Below are 14745 nucleotides of genomic sequence, written 5' to 3' on the forward strand. Positions count from 1 at the left end.
AATGAATGAATGAATGTATGTTTGCTTTACACGCCCATAGCACATTTGAAGTGGTGAATAAGCAGCATAGACTCTAGCCTTATCCCAAGGGAAGGTAGGGGAAAAAATGTAAAAGGCAGACAGAAACATTAAAAATCGTAGATGTTTTGGACCATGTATTAGTTTTCCATTTCTGCCATGTCAGATTATCACACATTTAGCAGTCTAAAAGAACACATTTGTTACCTTACAGTTCTGTAGGTCAGAAGTGCAAGTTGCATCTCACCAGCCTAAAATCAAGGTGTCAGCAGGCTGTGTTCCTCTCCTGAGAGGTTGTAAGAGAGCACACATGTCCTTGCTTGTTCAGAATGTAGGTAGAATGTAGTTCCTTGCAGTTGTAGGACTGAGGTCTCCATCTCCTTGCTGGCTGTCAGCTGAGGGCTATTTGTAGCTTCCAGAGGCCACCGGCATTCCTGGCTTGAGATCCCTTCCTCTGTCTTCAGAGCCGGTCCCTACCAAGTTTCAGATCTCTCCTCCAACTGCAGCCCAGAAAGGTTTTCTGCTTTTAAGGACTCTTATGATTACATTGGACCCATCCAGATATTCAGTGTGGTACCCCCATCTATGTCCTTAATCATGTCTCTAAAGACCCTTTGGCACATAAGCTAACCTATTTACAAGCTCTAGCAATTTCGATGTGGATGTGTCTGTACGCCATTCTGCCTGCCATAGGCCATTAGGACCAGTGGTCTCAGCAGTACCTGAGAGCATTGCTCCGTGAAGGGATGGCACTGTTACTCTATTTCTTTAATTCTAAGATGCCATTCATTAAAAACAACAACAAAAACAACCCTTTTTTTCAAACATAAGCAGAAGTAGAGAAACAGTGTAATATACCACTCTGTACCCATCGCTTTATTCCAGTATTACTGACTCTAGGCTAGTCTTGGGTCTAGTCTTGCTCCTCACCCCAGCTTGGAATTATTTTGAAGCAAATCTCAGAGAACATATCTATATATTTATAATTCAATATGTATTTCTAGAAGCTAAGAACTCTGTTTTTATTACATAGTCTCTGTTTACTAATATAACTCCCCCAAATCAATAATTTAATGTCATTAGATATCTAGACACTGTTTTCTTGATTATCTTATAGTTATTTAATTTGAATTGAGATCTAAATAAAGCCTACATATTACATTTAGTTGACATCTCTCTTATTGGTTAAAATATATATAACATAAAAATTACCATTTTAACCATTTTTTTTTAAAGATTTTATTTATTTGAAAGAGAGCTGGAGAGTGCGAGCAGGGGGAGGGGCAGGGGGACAGGGAGAAGGAGAAGCAGGCTCCCCACTGAGCAGAGAGCCCGACATGAGGCTTGATCCCAGGAACCTGGGATCATGACCTGAGCCAAAGGCAGACATTTAACTGGCTAAGCCACCCAGGTGCCCTGAAACTCTGTACCTATTAAACAATAAGTCCCATTGCCCCCTTCCCAGCTTTTGATAACCATCATTCTACTTTGTATTTGTATAAATTTGACTACTTTAGTGTTGTGTTCCACCCCACCTCTTGATGGTGATGCTCTCAGCTAGGAATGCCTGAGGCACTCGCCTGGGCCTCTCTTACAGTGAGCTCCAATGATATTTCCCCCACGGGGGCCTGGGCTGTGACTGGACTGACCCTTTTGGTTCTTAATGATCACAGGGTGCACCTCAGCAAAAACAATCAGGGAATTTTGAGGAACTGGATTTATTACTTGCAAGTCCTGGAGGGTACATGGTACATGTAAGGTCCCAAGTAGAGAGACAGGGATAGTGGGAGGAGCTGGGGCTCTGACTTTATTAGGGTCTGCGGGTGGAATGTCTGGGCTTTTGAGGGGTCACTCATTATTGGCTAATGTGAAGTGTAAGAGCAGAAATGAGGGCATGGGAGAGTGGAAGCAGGTTCACTCAAGTGGTCAGTTATCTAAGTTACCCAGCATTTTTCTGTAAGGGGAACTTCACGGGTAACCTAGTTCCTAATCTGGTTGTTTTACCTAGTGGCTGTGTCATACAGCTGGCAGTATGTTTATTCAAGATGATATCTTTGAAATGGATGTCTTGGCAGTCAGAAGCTTAATGTCAGGCACTTACCCTACATTTAGTTACCTCATATAAGTGAAATCATATAATTGTACTTTTGTGACTGATTTATTTCAGTTAGCATAATGTCCTCAGGGTTCATAACATGTTGTAACATGTGACAGGATTTCTTTCCTTTTAAGACAGCATAATATTCCATTGTATGTATGATGTTTAATTTTATATATTAACTTGCCTGGATCATGTGGTTCCCAGGTATTTGGTCAAACATTGTTCTGAGTATTTCTGTGAGGGTGTTTCTGGAGGAGAGTAATATTTAAATTGGTGGGCTTTGAATAAAAGAGATTGCCTTCCAATATATGAATGGGCCTCATCCAATCAGTTAAAGGCCTAAAGAGAACAAAAAAGATCCACCTCCTTCAGCAATTGAGATTTCTTCAGTAGACTGCCTTTGGACTTCATCTGCCACATCAGTTCTTGCTAGTTCTCAGCAGACTACCTTCAGACTCATACTGGGACATTGGCTCTCGGGGCTCCAGCTTGCCAGTTTACCCTGCAGATTTTACACGTGCCAGCCTCTGTGGTCAAATGAACCAATTACTTATAATAAATCTCTATGTATACATCCTCTTGGTTGTGTTTCTCTGGAGAACTAACAAATACAGTATGTATAAACCACATTTTGTTTCTCACTTCTTCCATTGATGGACATTTGGATTGCTACCACTTCTTGGCAATTATGAATAATGTGGCTATGCACATGGATGTGCAAATATCTCTTAGATATTGCAGTTCTTTTGGATATATACCCAGAAGTGGGATTGCTGGGTCATATGGAAGTTCTAATTTTAAATTTTTGAGGAGCTGCCGACTATTTTCCATAGCTGTTGCACCATTTTATAATCCAGCCAATAGTGCACAAAGGTTCCAACTGCTGTACAACCCCCAGTACTTGTTTCTGGTTTTTTGATAGTAGCCCTCCTAATGGGCGTGAAGTGATATCTTATTGTGTGGGGTTTTGTTTTTTTTTTTAAATAAGCTCTACACCCAATGTGGGACTTGAATTTACAATCCCAAGATCAAGGGTTGCATGCTCTACTAACTGAGCCAGCCGTGCGTACCTTATTGTGGTTTTGATTTGCATTTCTCTGATGATTAGTGAAATTGAACATCTTTTTAGGTGCTGATTGCCTATTTGTATATCTTGTTGGAGAAATGTCTATTCAAGTCCTTTGCCCATTTTTGGATTGGGTGGTTTGTTTTTTTGTTGTTAAATTGTAGGAATTCTTTATATATTTGGCATATCAGATATATCAGATATATGATTTGTAGATATTTTCTCCCATTTTGTGAATTGCCTTTTCACCCTGTAATAGTGACTTTTTATGTGCAAAAGTTTTTAATTTTGATATGGTCCAATTTATCTGTTTTTTTCTTTTGTCGTCTTTGCTTTTAGTGTCACATGCAAGAAATCATTGCCAAATCCAGTGTCAAAGCTTTCCCCCATCATTTCTTCTAAGACTTTAATAGCTTCAGGTCTTATATTTAAATCTTTGGTGCACTTTGAGTTAGTTTTTGTATATGGTGTAAGAGAAAAGGGTCCAACATTTTTTTGCATGTGGATGCTAGTTTTTCTGCCACAGTTTGTTGAAAAGACTGTCCTTTTCCCATGGAATGGTCTTGGCACTTTCAAAAAAATTATTTAACTCTTATATGTGAGGGTATATTTCTGGGCTTTCTGTTCTGTTCTTTTGGTCTGTGTATCTGTTTTTATGACAGTACCACACTGTTTTTAATACTGTGCTTTGTAATAAGTTTTGAAATCAAAGTGTGAAACTTCCAACTTTGTTCTTTTTTTTCAAGATTATTTTGGTTATTTTGGGTCCCTTGGAATTCCATATGAAATTTAGGATGGACTTCTGCAAAAAAGTCATTGGGATTTTGATAGGAATTGCATTGAACCTGTAGATTGTTTCAGATAGTATTGACATCTTAATAATACTAACTGTTCCAACTCATGAAGATGGGATATCTTTCTACTTACTGGTGTCTTCTTTAACTTCCTTCAACAACAGTTCATAGTCTTCAGTGTATATAGTTTTGACCTCTTTGTTTAAGTTTATTCCTAAGTATTTTATTGTTTTTGTTGCTATTGTAAATGGAATTGTTTTCTTAATTTCCTTTCATATTGTTCATTGGTAGTGTATAGAATTGCAACTGGTTTTTGCAAGTTGATTTTGTGTCCTACAATTTAGCTTAATTTGTTTATTATTCTAACAGGTTTTTTAAAGTTGTTTTTGGTGCAATGCTTTATAGGGTTTTCCCTACATGTATAACATGCCATCAACAGAGATAGTTTTACTTCTTTTCCAATTTGGATGCCTTTTATTTCTTTCTCTTGCTTAATTGCCGTGGCTAGGACTTCCAGTCTTATGTTGGAAAGAAGTGGTGAAAGTGGACATCTTTGTCTTGTTCCAGGTCTTAGAGGAAAAGCTTGCAGTCTCACTCTTGAGCATCATGTTAGCTTTGGGCTTTTCATATATAGATTTTATTATGTTGAGGTAGTTTACTTGTGTTTTTAGTTTGTAGAGTGGTTGTAGAATACTTTTTTTTTTAATCATGAAAGGATGTTGAATTTTGTCAAATGCTTCCTGCATCAGTTGAGATCATGTGAATTTTTCCTTCATCCTGTTAGTACGGAGTATCACATTGATTTATTTTCATATGTTGAACCATCCTTGCATTAAAGGAATAAATTGTGCTTGGTTATGGTGTATAATCATTTTAATGTACTGTTGAATCCTGATTGTTAGTATTTTTTGGAAGATTTTTGCAGCAGTGTTTATAAAGGACATTGATTTACAGTTTTCTTGTAGTGTCTTTGTCTGGCTTTGGTATCAGGGTAATGCTGGCTTCATAGAATGAGTTGGAAAGTGTTCCCTTCTCTTCAATTTTTTGGAAGAGTTTGAGAAAGATCTGTTATTTCTTTAAATGGTTGGTGGAATTCACCAGTGAAGCCATCTGGTTTTGAGTGTTCTTTATGGAGATTGTTTTTGTTTCTGTTTTCCCTCTTGCTCTCCCAAAGGTAGAGAACAGTCAACTATGGCAAAAGCAGCCACAGAAGCAACACCCAGAGCTGGCTTCATGCTTAGGAGAGAATGCTACACTCCCTCCTCATGGTTTTCGGTACTCTATACATTCAGAGAAACTTCTCTAGTAACAAACTATAGAAATGGTCCCTGAAAGTATAGTCTTTTTATGGAGTTTTTAAATTAATGACTCAGTCTTCTTACTAGTTACAGGTCTATTCAGATTTTTTATTTGTTCATGACTCAGTCTTGGTAGATTGTGTATTTCTAGGAATTTGTGCATTTCTTCTAGGTTATACAATTTATCATGTATAATTGCTCATAGTACTCTCTCTCTCTTTTTTTTCTTTTTTAAGATTTTATTTATTTATTTGACAGAGACACAGCGAGAGCAGGAACACAAGCAGGGGTAGTGGGAGAGGGAGAAGCAGGCTTCCCGCTGAGCGGGGAGCCCGATGCAGGGCTCGATCCCAGGACCTCGGGATCATGACCTGAGCCGAAGGCAGACACTTAATGACTGAGCCACCCAGGCACCCCTCTCTCTCTTTTTTTAATATTTATTTTTGAGAGAGAGAGAGCGCCCATGAGTGGGAGGGGTAGAGGGAGAGAGAATCCCAAGCCGACTCTGTGCTGAGCCCCACATGGGGCTCAATCCCACAACCCCGAGATCATATCCCTGAGATCATGACCTGAGCTGAAACCAAGAGTCAGACGCTCAACTGACTGCACCACCCAGGGGCTCTCATAGTACTCTCTTATAATCTTTTTTATTTATGTGAAACTGGTGGTAATGTTCTCTCTTTTATATCTGATTTTAGTTATTTGTGTGTTCTTTTTTTTCTTTTTTAATCCAGCTAAAGGTTTATCAACTTTGTTGACCTTTTCAAAGAACCAACTCTTCATTTTATCGATTTTTCTCTATTGTTTTTCTTTATTTATCTCTAATCTAATCTTTATTATTTCCTTCCTCCTCCTAGCCTTGGGTTATTTGTTCTTTTTCTAGTTCCTTAAGTGGTAAAGTTAGGTTGTTGATTTGAGATCTTTTTTAATGTAAATGTTTACAGCTATACATTTTTCTCTTAGCATTACTTTCACTGCATCTCTGTTTTGCTATGTTGTTGTTTTCATTTTCATTGTCTCAGGGTATTTTCTGATTTTTCACTGTGGTTTCTTTGACCCATTGGTATTTAAAAGGGTGTGAATTTCTCCAGTTTTAGGATTTTTCAGTTTTTCTTCAACTATTGATGTCTAATTTCATTCTATTGTGATTATAAAAAGATATATATTTTTTTAAGATTTTTTATTTATTTATTTGACAGAGAGAGACACAGTGAGAGAGGGAACACAAGCAGGGGGAGAGGGAGAGGGAGAAGCAGGCTCCCCACGGAGCCGGGAGCCCGATGCGGGGCTCCATCCCAGGACCCTGGGATCATGACCTGAGCCGAAGGCAGACGCTTAACGACTGAGCCACCCAGGCGCCCCCAGAAAAAGATACTTTTTATGATCTCAATGTTTTTGAATTTATCAAGACTTGTTTTGTGACCTAACATGGTCTATCCTTGGGAATGTTCAATATGCACTTGAAAAATGTATATTCTGCTATTGTTGGGTGGAATGTTCTGTAGCAGTTGATGCCTCTTAAGTCTTAAATCTATAGGTTCCCTCTAAAATATTTTGTCGTTATTGAAGAAGCAGGTCCTTTGTCTTCTAGAGTTTCCCACAGTTCATGCCAATTGCATCTTGTGATGTCATTCATTTTTTATTTATTTTTAAAGATTTTATTTATTTGAGAGAGAGAGAGCAAGCGAGAGAGAACACAAGCAGGGGGAGGGGCAGAGGGAGAGGAAGAAGCAGACACCCTGCTCACCAGGGAGCCTGACCTGGGCCTTGATTCCAGGACATGGGGATCATGACCGGGGCCAAAGGCAGCTGCTTAACCTACTGAGCCACCTTTAATAGTAGCTTTTATTTTTTTAATTTTGTTTTCTTTTTTTTTTTTTTGAAGATTTTATTTATTTGACAGAGAGAGACACAGCGAGAGAGGGAACACAAGCAGGGGGAGTGGGAGAGGGAGAAGCAGGCTTCCCGCTGAGCAGGGAGCCCGATGCGGGGCTCGATCCCAGGACCCTGGGACCATGACCTGAGCCGAAGGCAGACGCTTAACGACTGAGCCACCCAGGCGCCCCTATTTTTTTAATTTTAATTTTAATTTTTTAAAAAGAATTTTATTTATTTATTTGACAGAGAGAGAGACAGCGAGAGAGGGAACACAAGCAGGGGGAGTGGGAGAGGGAGAAGCAGGCTTCCCGCTGAGCAGGGAGCCTGATTTGGGGCTCAATCCCAGGACCCTGGGATCATGACCTGAGCCAAAGGCAGATGCTTAATGACCACCCAGGCGCCCCAATAGTAGGTTTTAAAAGTAAAACACACAACATCAAATGTATATATTATTGTAAGAAGGATCCCTAATTTCATATATGAAAAAGAAAAAGTACAAGTCTTATATTTGGGAAAATATGGAGTGATGGTCATAACTGACCTGGACTAGCCAACAAACAGACAAATGATGAAAGACTTTCAGTTGTTAAGGAAGGATGAGATGGGTCTAGTACATTTTAGAAAGATTAGATAAAGATGGGGCACCTGTGTGGCTCAGTCGGTTGGGGGTTTGGCTCAGGTCATGATCTGGGGGTCCTGGGATGGAGTCCCGAGTGGGGCTCCCTGCTCAGCAGGAGTCTGCTTCTCCCTCTGCCCCTCCCCCCTGCTTGTGCTTGTGCGCGCATGGTCTCTCTCATAAATAAATAAATAAAATCTTTGAAGAAAGATAAAAATAACGAAATAGAAAAAGGTTAAAGTGAAAAGCTTTGATACTACGTGTGTGTGTTGTGTGTGTGTGTGTGTGTGTGTGTGTGTGAACTATCTTATATCCCAATCATACTGCTTAATGAGATGTTAACATATATGAATCAACTTTCTTAGGTAGCACCCTTAAGGCTTTTGGAAGAAGATAGAGTAAAAAACACATAAGTAAAATTTTCCTAAGTCTATCTGTTTGATATGCTTGAAGTTTATAAATTTTCCCAGAATACAGGTTTGGCAAAGAACACTTCTGTGTATCTAAAGAGCATTTGCTTTAGTATCTAGTATTTGTATGGAATATATAGAAGAGTAGAAGCATTAGAAATAATTTTTCCATGTTTATGCAGCATTTTTTTTTTTCTCTTTTTAGAGAGAGTAGGGGGCAGGGGCAGAGGGAGAGAGAGAGAGAATCTTAAACAGGCTCCATGCCCAGTGCAGAGCCTGACGTGGGGCACAGTCTCATGACCCTGAGATTATGACCTGAGCTGAAATCAAGTGTCGGATGCTTAACCGACTGAACCACCCAAGCACCCCCCATATTGTTCATTTCTGATAAAGTTTTGAATCACTTCATCTTCATGTGTTCTGTAAGTATTTATTTAGACCATGCTATGTATTGGGCTCTGGGTGAGTTCCGAAAGTATACATTTGAAGTTCATGCTTAGCAGATTTTACCCAACAATTATTGGATTCCCATTTGGTTATCACTAAAGCACATGTTGAAATGTTACCATACAGGTATAACGAGTGGAAGGAATTCTTGATATCTTTTCCTGAAAAGATAAGGAATGAGGAAAAAATAGTATCTATCGTGGCAGGGTATTCATGTCTCTCCATTTACACGCTCATTCATAGGGTTTTCTAGCACTTGGTGCTGGTTTCAGGTGATCAGCCAAGGCCTACATAGAATCTGATTTGACCTAAAAGATCTCACTTCTGTTTGTCACCTGCTAGATGACTTCTCCTAATTACTGGTGTCAGCATTTTTTTTTCCTTTTGTTTTTTCCCTTATGTTTATAAAATAATAAGAGCAAAGGGGCGCCTGGGTGGCTCAGTCATTAAGCGTCTGCCTTCGGCTCAGGTCATGATCCCGGGGTCCTGGGATCGAGCCCCACATCGGGCTCCCTGCTCAGCGGGAAGCCTGCTTCTCCCTCTCTCACTCCCCTCTGCTTGTGTTCCCTCTCTCGCTGTGTCTCTCTCTGTCAAATAAATAAAATAAAATCTTAAAAAAAAAAAGAGCAAAAATGCAATAAAATATTCAAGTCATTGACCCAAATAAACACTGTTATGCAAAAAAAGCTGTTGAGGTTGCTGAGAATGAGTATCAGCTCCCAAGTTCCCTGTGGGCAACTTGAAGTGTCAGACCGACAGTGGTTGAGGGGTCCTTGTGTACAGTGAAATATGGGTTTTCTGGTTGTGGCAGTCACAAAAGGTTGAGGAGGTTCTAGTTCTGGTTCCTGTAACTTGAAAGTTACCTAACCTGGGGTGCCTGGATGGCTTAGTCGGTTGAGCATCCAACTCTTGATTTCAGCTCAAGTCATGATCGCAGGGTTGTGGGATTGAGCCCTGTGCTTGGCAAGGAGAGCTTGAGGATTCTCTCCTTCTCCCTCTGCCCCTCCCTGCTGTTTGCATACTCTCTCTCTCTCTCTCAAATAAATAAATCTTAAAAACCAAAAGAAAGGGGGCGCCTGGGTGGCTCAGTCGTTAAGCGTCTGCCTTTGGCTCACGTCATGGTCCCAGGGTCCTGGGATCAAGCCTCACATCGGGCTCTCTGCTTGGCGGGAAGCCTGCTTCTCCCTCTCCCACTCCCCCAGCTTGTGTTCCCTCTCTCATTGTGTCTCTCTCTGTCAAATAAATAAAATCCTTAAAAAAAAAAAAAAAAGAAAGTTACCTAACCCCTCAAGACCTAATTGTCTTCATGTGCTAAATGAGAAGGGCTGGGCTCTATGAAACCTGAAGGTCTAGGGAGTTTAGACTTTAAAAAAATCATTCATTTTAGCAAATTCATTCATTCTGCAGTTATTCATTGAACACTTACATTGTGGCAAGCCCTGTTCCAGTTGCTGGGGAAATCGTAAACAGACAGACAAAAGTCCCTGTCTTCTAGAAATTTACCTTCCAGCTTGGGATGAGATAATACACAAATAAATAAAAATATGTAGTATGTGACCAGTGCTCCTCCACACTGTCGAGGTCATCAAAAACAAGGAAGGTCTGAGAAACTGCTTCAGCCAAGAGGAGCCTAGGGAGACATGACCAAAAAATGAAATGTGGTATCCTGGACCAGAAAGAAAGACAGTAGGTAAAAACTGAGGAAATCAGAATAAAGTATGGACTTCTTTTAATTGATACATGGAATGTATCAATATTGGTTCACTAGTTGTAATAAATGTATTCCAAATGTAAGATGTTAATAATTGGGGAAACTAAGTGTAGGTTATATGGGAATTTTCTTATATAGTACTGTCTTTACAATTTTTCTGAAAATCTAGAAGTGTTGTAAAAAATAAAGTTTATTTTTAATGTGTGTGTGTGTGTGTGTGTGTGTGTGTGTTGATGAGTGACATGGAGAAAAGTGAAGCTGGGTCAGAGGGCAGGGAGCGCAGGTGGTGAGGAAGGTGAGGGAGGGCCCAACAGAGAAGGTGACATTTGGGCAGAACCCTGGATGGAAGTGGGGGAGCTCGCCATGTGGGTATTTATGTGTGGGGGGGAGTGTTTTAAGACAGTGGGACCCACAAGGGGCAAGGCCCTCCTAAAGGTAGCAACTAGAAGGCATGCCAGTTGCCATGGGGGGAGCCCCCCAGGAGTGCCGGTGGAAGTAGAAAATTAGGTCAGACTGGTGGTGGGGTTGGGGGGGGGGCTGTGGAAGGGTGGGGGCTGGGCGTTAGTTATCTTTTAAGTCAGGATCAGGACTTTGGCATCGACTCTGGACCAGATGCGGGCAAAGCCGTGGGTCTGGCCGCCTTCCCTGTGGCACGGATCCCACATCACATGGCCCTCCTTTTACAGGCTTCTGAAAGTTACCACTTGAGGGCCTCATTAGGCTTTAGAGCAAGGGTTGGAAAACTACAGCCGTGGGCCAAATCCTTTCCCACCTGGTTCTCTGCAAAGCTGTACAAAGGTGAGCTCCTACCTTTTCCCTCCCTCCCTTCTGTGAGGTTGTTTCATACATTCATAGACAGTTTGTAATTGTTTTGTCACATTCTGTATTCCATCCTGGGATTCTCTCGACTTCCTAAATGATTTGTTAAAATCTGCATACATTAAGGTTCACTCTTCATGCTGTGAAGTTCAGTGGGTTTTGACAAATGCATAGTGTCATGTATCCACCATCACTGTTTCATGCAGAATACTTTCACTGCCTGGAAAAAACCCCTGTGCTTCACCTATTCAGTTCCATCGTGTCAAACCTCTGGCAACCACTGATCTTTTCACCCATCTCTATAGTTTTGCCTTTTCTAGAATGTCTTATAATTGGAACCGTATAGTATGTAGGCTGTTTAGACTGGCTTCTTTCACTTAGCAATATGCATTTAAGATTTAGTCAAGCCACAAAAAGTTGTGGCTTGATAGCTCTTTTCTTTTTATCACTTAATAAAATTCAGTGTCTGGATGTGCCAGTTTGTTTATCTATGTCACCCATTGAAGGGCATCTTGGTTGCTTCCAGTTTTTGGCCATTATGAATAAAGCTGCTATAAACATTCATGGGGAGGTTTTTATGTGGACATACGTTTTCAAATCAGTTGGGTGTGATTGCTGAATTGCATGGTGACACTGTGTTTAGCTGTGTGTTCACCCGGTTTTTTTTTAGAATATCATAGAGGAAACCTATGACTGTTTTTGGTTTGTGTCCTTTGACAGTGCCATGGTACTATTCTTTTCCTATTTCTGGAGGCTTGATTGAAATTTCTCCAGAGGAGTGTTAAAATTCAAATTGTTTTTAGTGAAATTTGAAATTATGATGGAACTTCTAAGAGTAGATTCTTAAAAATCTTTTTAATTTTAAAATTTATCCCCAGTGGGTCCTACCCTGAGAACTTAATAGATCAGCTGTCTAATAAGTTGAAGTAATTGAGATACAATAGTAACAAGTTAAAAATAATCGTACTAGCATTCCTGGAGGCTTTGGGAGTGACATGTACATTTAATTTGAAATAGTGGGGAAGTGTTTCGACGGACTCTCTTTGCATAGATGTGTAAGGTTCTCTCCAGGTAAAGACATCAGAATCTGCATGATTTCTTCCCAGTGCTAAAACTTGAAACACATTGAAAACACATTGATGTTGGGGCGTGTGGCTGCCTCAGTCGAAAGACCATGTGACTCTTGATCTTGGGATTGTGAGTTTGAGCCCCACATTGGGTGTAGAGTTTACTTAAAAATAAATAAATAAGTAAACTTTTAAAAAAAAGGAAAGAAAAAAAACACATTGGTGTTACAGAGGGAAAATGAAACGGGAAAAAAGCTTGGAGTTTTTTCAGCTTTATCGATGTATGATTATTGATCTGTAATATTGATATATAATAAATACACTGCACATATTTAAAATGTACAACTTCAGTTTGGACATGTGGATGACCGGCACTACAATCAAGATAATGAACACAGCTGTCATCCCCCAAAGTTTCTTATTCATCATTATCATTCCCCCTTCTCTTGGCAGCAACTGGTCTATCACTTTTATCACAATATATTAGCTTGCATTTTCTTTTTTTGTGTTTTTTTTAAAGATTTTATTTATTTATTTGACAGAGAGTGAGAGAGCACAAGCAGAGGAAGAAGGAGAAGCAGGCTGTCCACTCAGCAGGGAGCCCAATGTGGGGCTCGATCTCAGGACCCTGGGATCATGACCTGAGCTGAAGGCAGATGCTTAACCGACTGAGCCACCCAGGCTCCCCTAGCTTGCATTTTCTATAAGTTTCTATATATTGTATATATAATTTATGTGAATTATTTAAATGGAATCATACAGTGTATATTTTTATGGAGAAGTTTCTGGTTTCCTTCAGAATAGTTTGAGATTCATCTGTATTGTTGGGTAGATCAGTACTTCCATTTCTTTGTTGCTGAGTAGTATGCCATTTTATGGTGCCATGGACTGAATTGTGTTCCCTATAATCATATGTTGGAGCCCTACCCCCCAACATGACTGTATTTGCAGACAGGGCTTTTAGGAGTGGATAAATAAGGTCAAAAGGGTGGGGCCCTAATCCTGTAGGATTGGTGGTCTTATAAGATGAGGAAGAGTCTTCTCTTTCTCCTTGTGCACATGTTGTCAAAGGGCTGTGTGAGGGCCCAGCAATTAGGTGGCCTTTGCAAACCAGGAGGAGAGCTCTCACTGGGACTGGACTATGCTAACATCCTGATCCTGGAGTTCCTGCCTCCAGGACTCTGATACAATAAATTTCTGTTGTTTTAGCCACCCAGTCTATGATGCTTTATTATGGTGGCCTGGGCAGGCTGAGACCTGTGGATACACCATAATTTGTTTTCCCATCTTCCTGTGGTTAGACATTTCTAGTTTTTGGCTATTTCAAATAAAGCTGCTGTGAACGTTCATGCACAGTTATTGAGTAGACCTGTGCTTTCATTTTTATCAGGTAAATATCTAGGATTGGGCTGGCTGGATTATGTGTTTCACATAAGAAACTGCCAGATGATTCTCTGAAGTGATTGTACCATTTTACTTTCGTACTAGTGGCATCTGAGAATTCTGGTTCCTCCACATCAGTCTTGAGGCTTGAATCATGAATCGCTCTTCCTTAGGTGGTCCACCCAGAGGTGTGGAGGAGGCTCTTCGCCTGCTGGAGCGTGGCCGGGAGAGGCGTGGGCAGGCAGCCATTTCACCATGGAGCCCTCTGCCATACTCTCTATGCTCTCAAATGAGAATTTTTTAGGCCCACATGAATCTACTTTCCATAAAAATACAGCATGATTTAATATCTTTATTCCTTATATTTGTCCTTCTTTCATTGCTTTTCCTATTTTTCTTTTACTTGCAGACCTCCTGGGTTAAGCCCAGAGTTTCTGGGCTATGAGGTATTGGAGGGAGCCTGGGTTTTAGAGTCAGATACAGCTGGATTTGAATTTGGGCTTTATAGCTTAGCTGTGTAGTAAGTCGTGTGACCCGACTCTCAGTTTCCTCATCCGTTTTTAAAAAGTGTGGGGAGGTTGATAATACCCAGCTTGATTGGTTGTTACAAGGCTTAAGTATAATGCATTGAAAACATTTTCATTGAACATCTTGGAAACTGTATTCATTTCCCAAGATGTATTTGTAATTAGAAGTCCCATTTCCTATCTGACAGGGGCTGCCATGCTACCCACGGAGTAGGAGGGGAACTGAAGTTTTAATGGGTGCCACCAGTTAGAGGGAGACACACAATATATGGCAAAATACAGTGGTATTGCCAGGGCTTAGAGTAACCTTGCAACGTTTAATAATCCAGGCCTTCCTTTGGCCATTTGCATGGTATTGCAGATGTATTTCGTGTGCCTATTTATGTACTTACACAAAGACAATTCCTGCCTGAGTGTGATTCCTTTAAGCAGCCCATTTGGGAACCCCCAGCCTGCACAGTACTTAGGGAATGTTTTGAAGGAGGAGAAAAGGAGGAACACACTGTGGCTCTGGGAGCGATGTTTCTCAGGCCTCCGGGATCCCAGCCAGTATACACGTCTGCCTGCCTTTCTCAGTGCTTGGGCTGCAGTGTCTGAGCGCGGGCCTTTT

General features: G+C 40.6%; 1 protein-coding gene and 1 pseudogene across 2 annotated transcripts in view; one reads left to right on the plus strand and one right to left on the minus strand.

Annotated features, from left to right (window-relative positions):
* LOC118544510 (uncharacterized) overlaps positions 1–14745 on the plus strand; it is a 59337-nt gene that overhangs the window by 26245 nt on the left and 18347 nt on the right. The gene's annotated exons all lie outside the window — the stretch shown is intronic.
* Positions 5126–5323, minus strand: LOC118544514 (small nucleolar RNA U3; annotated as a pseudogene).

The sequence above is a fragment of the Halichoerus grypus genome, chromosome 15 (genome assembly GCF_964656455.1).
Source record: "Halichoerus grypus chromosome 15, mHalGry1.hap1.1, whole genome shotgun sequence".
Lineage (NCBI taxonomy): Eukaryota > Metazoa > Chordata > Mammalia > Carnivora > Phocidae > Halichoerus > Halichoerus grypus.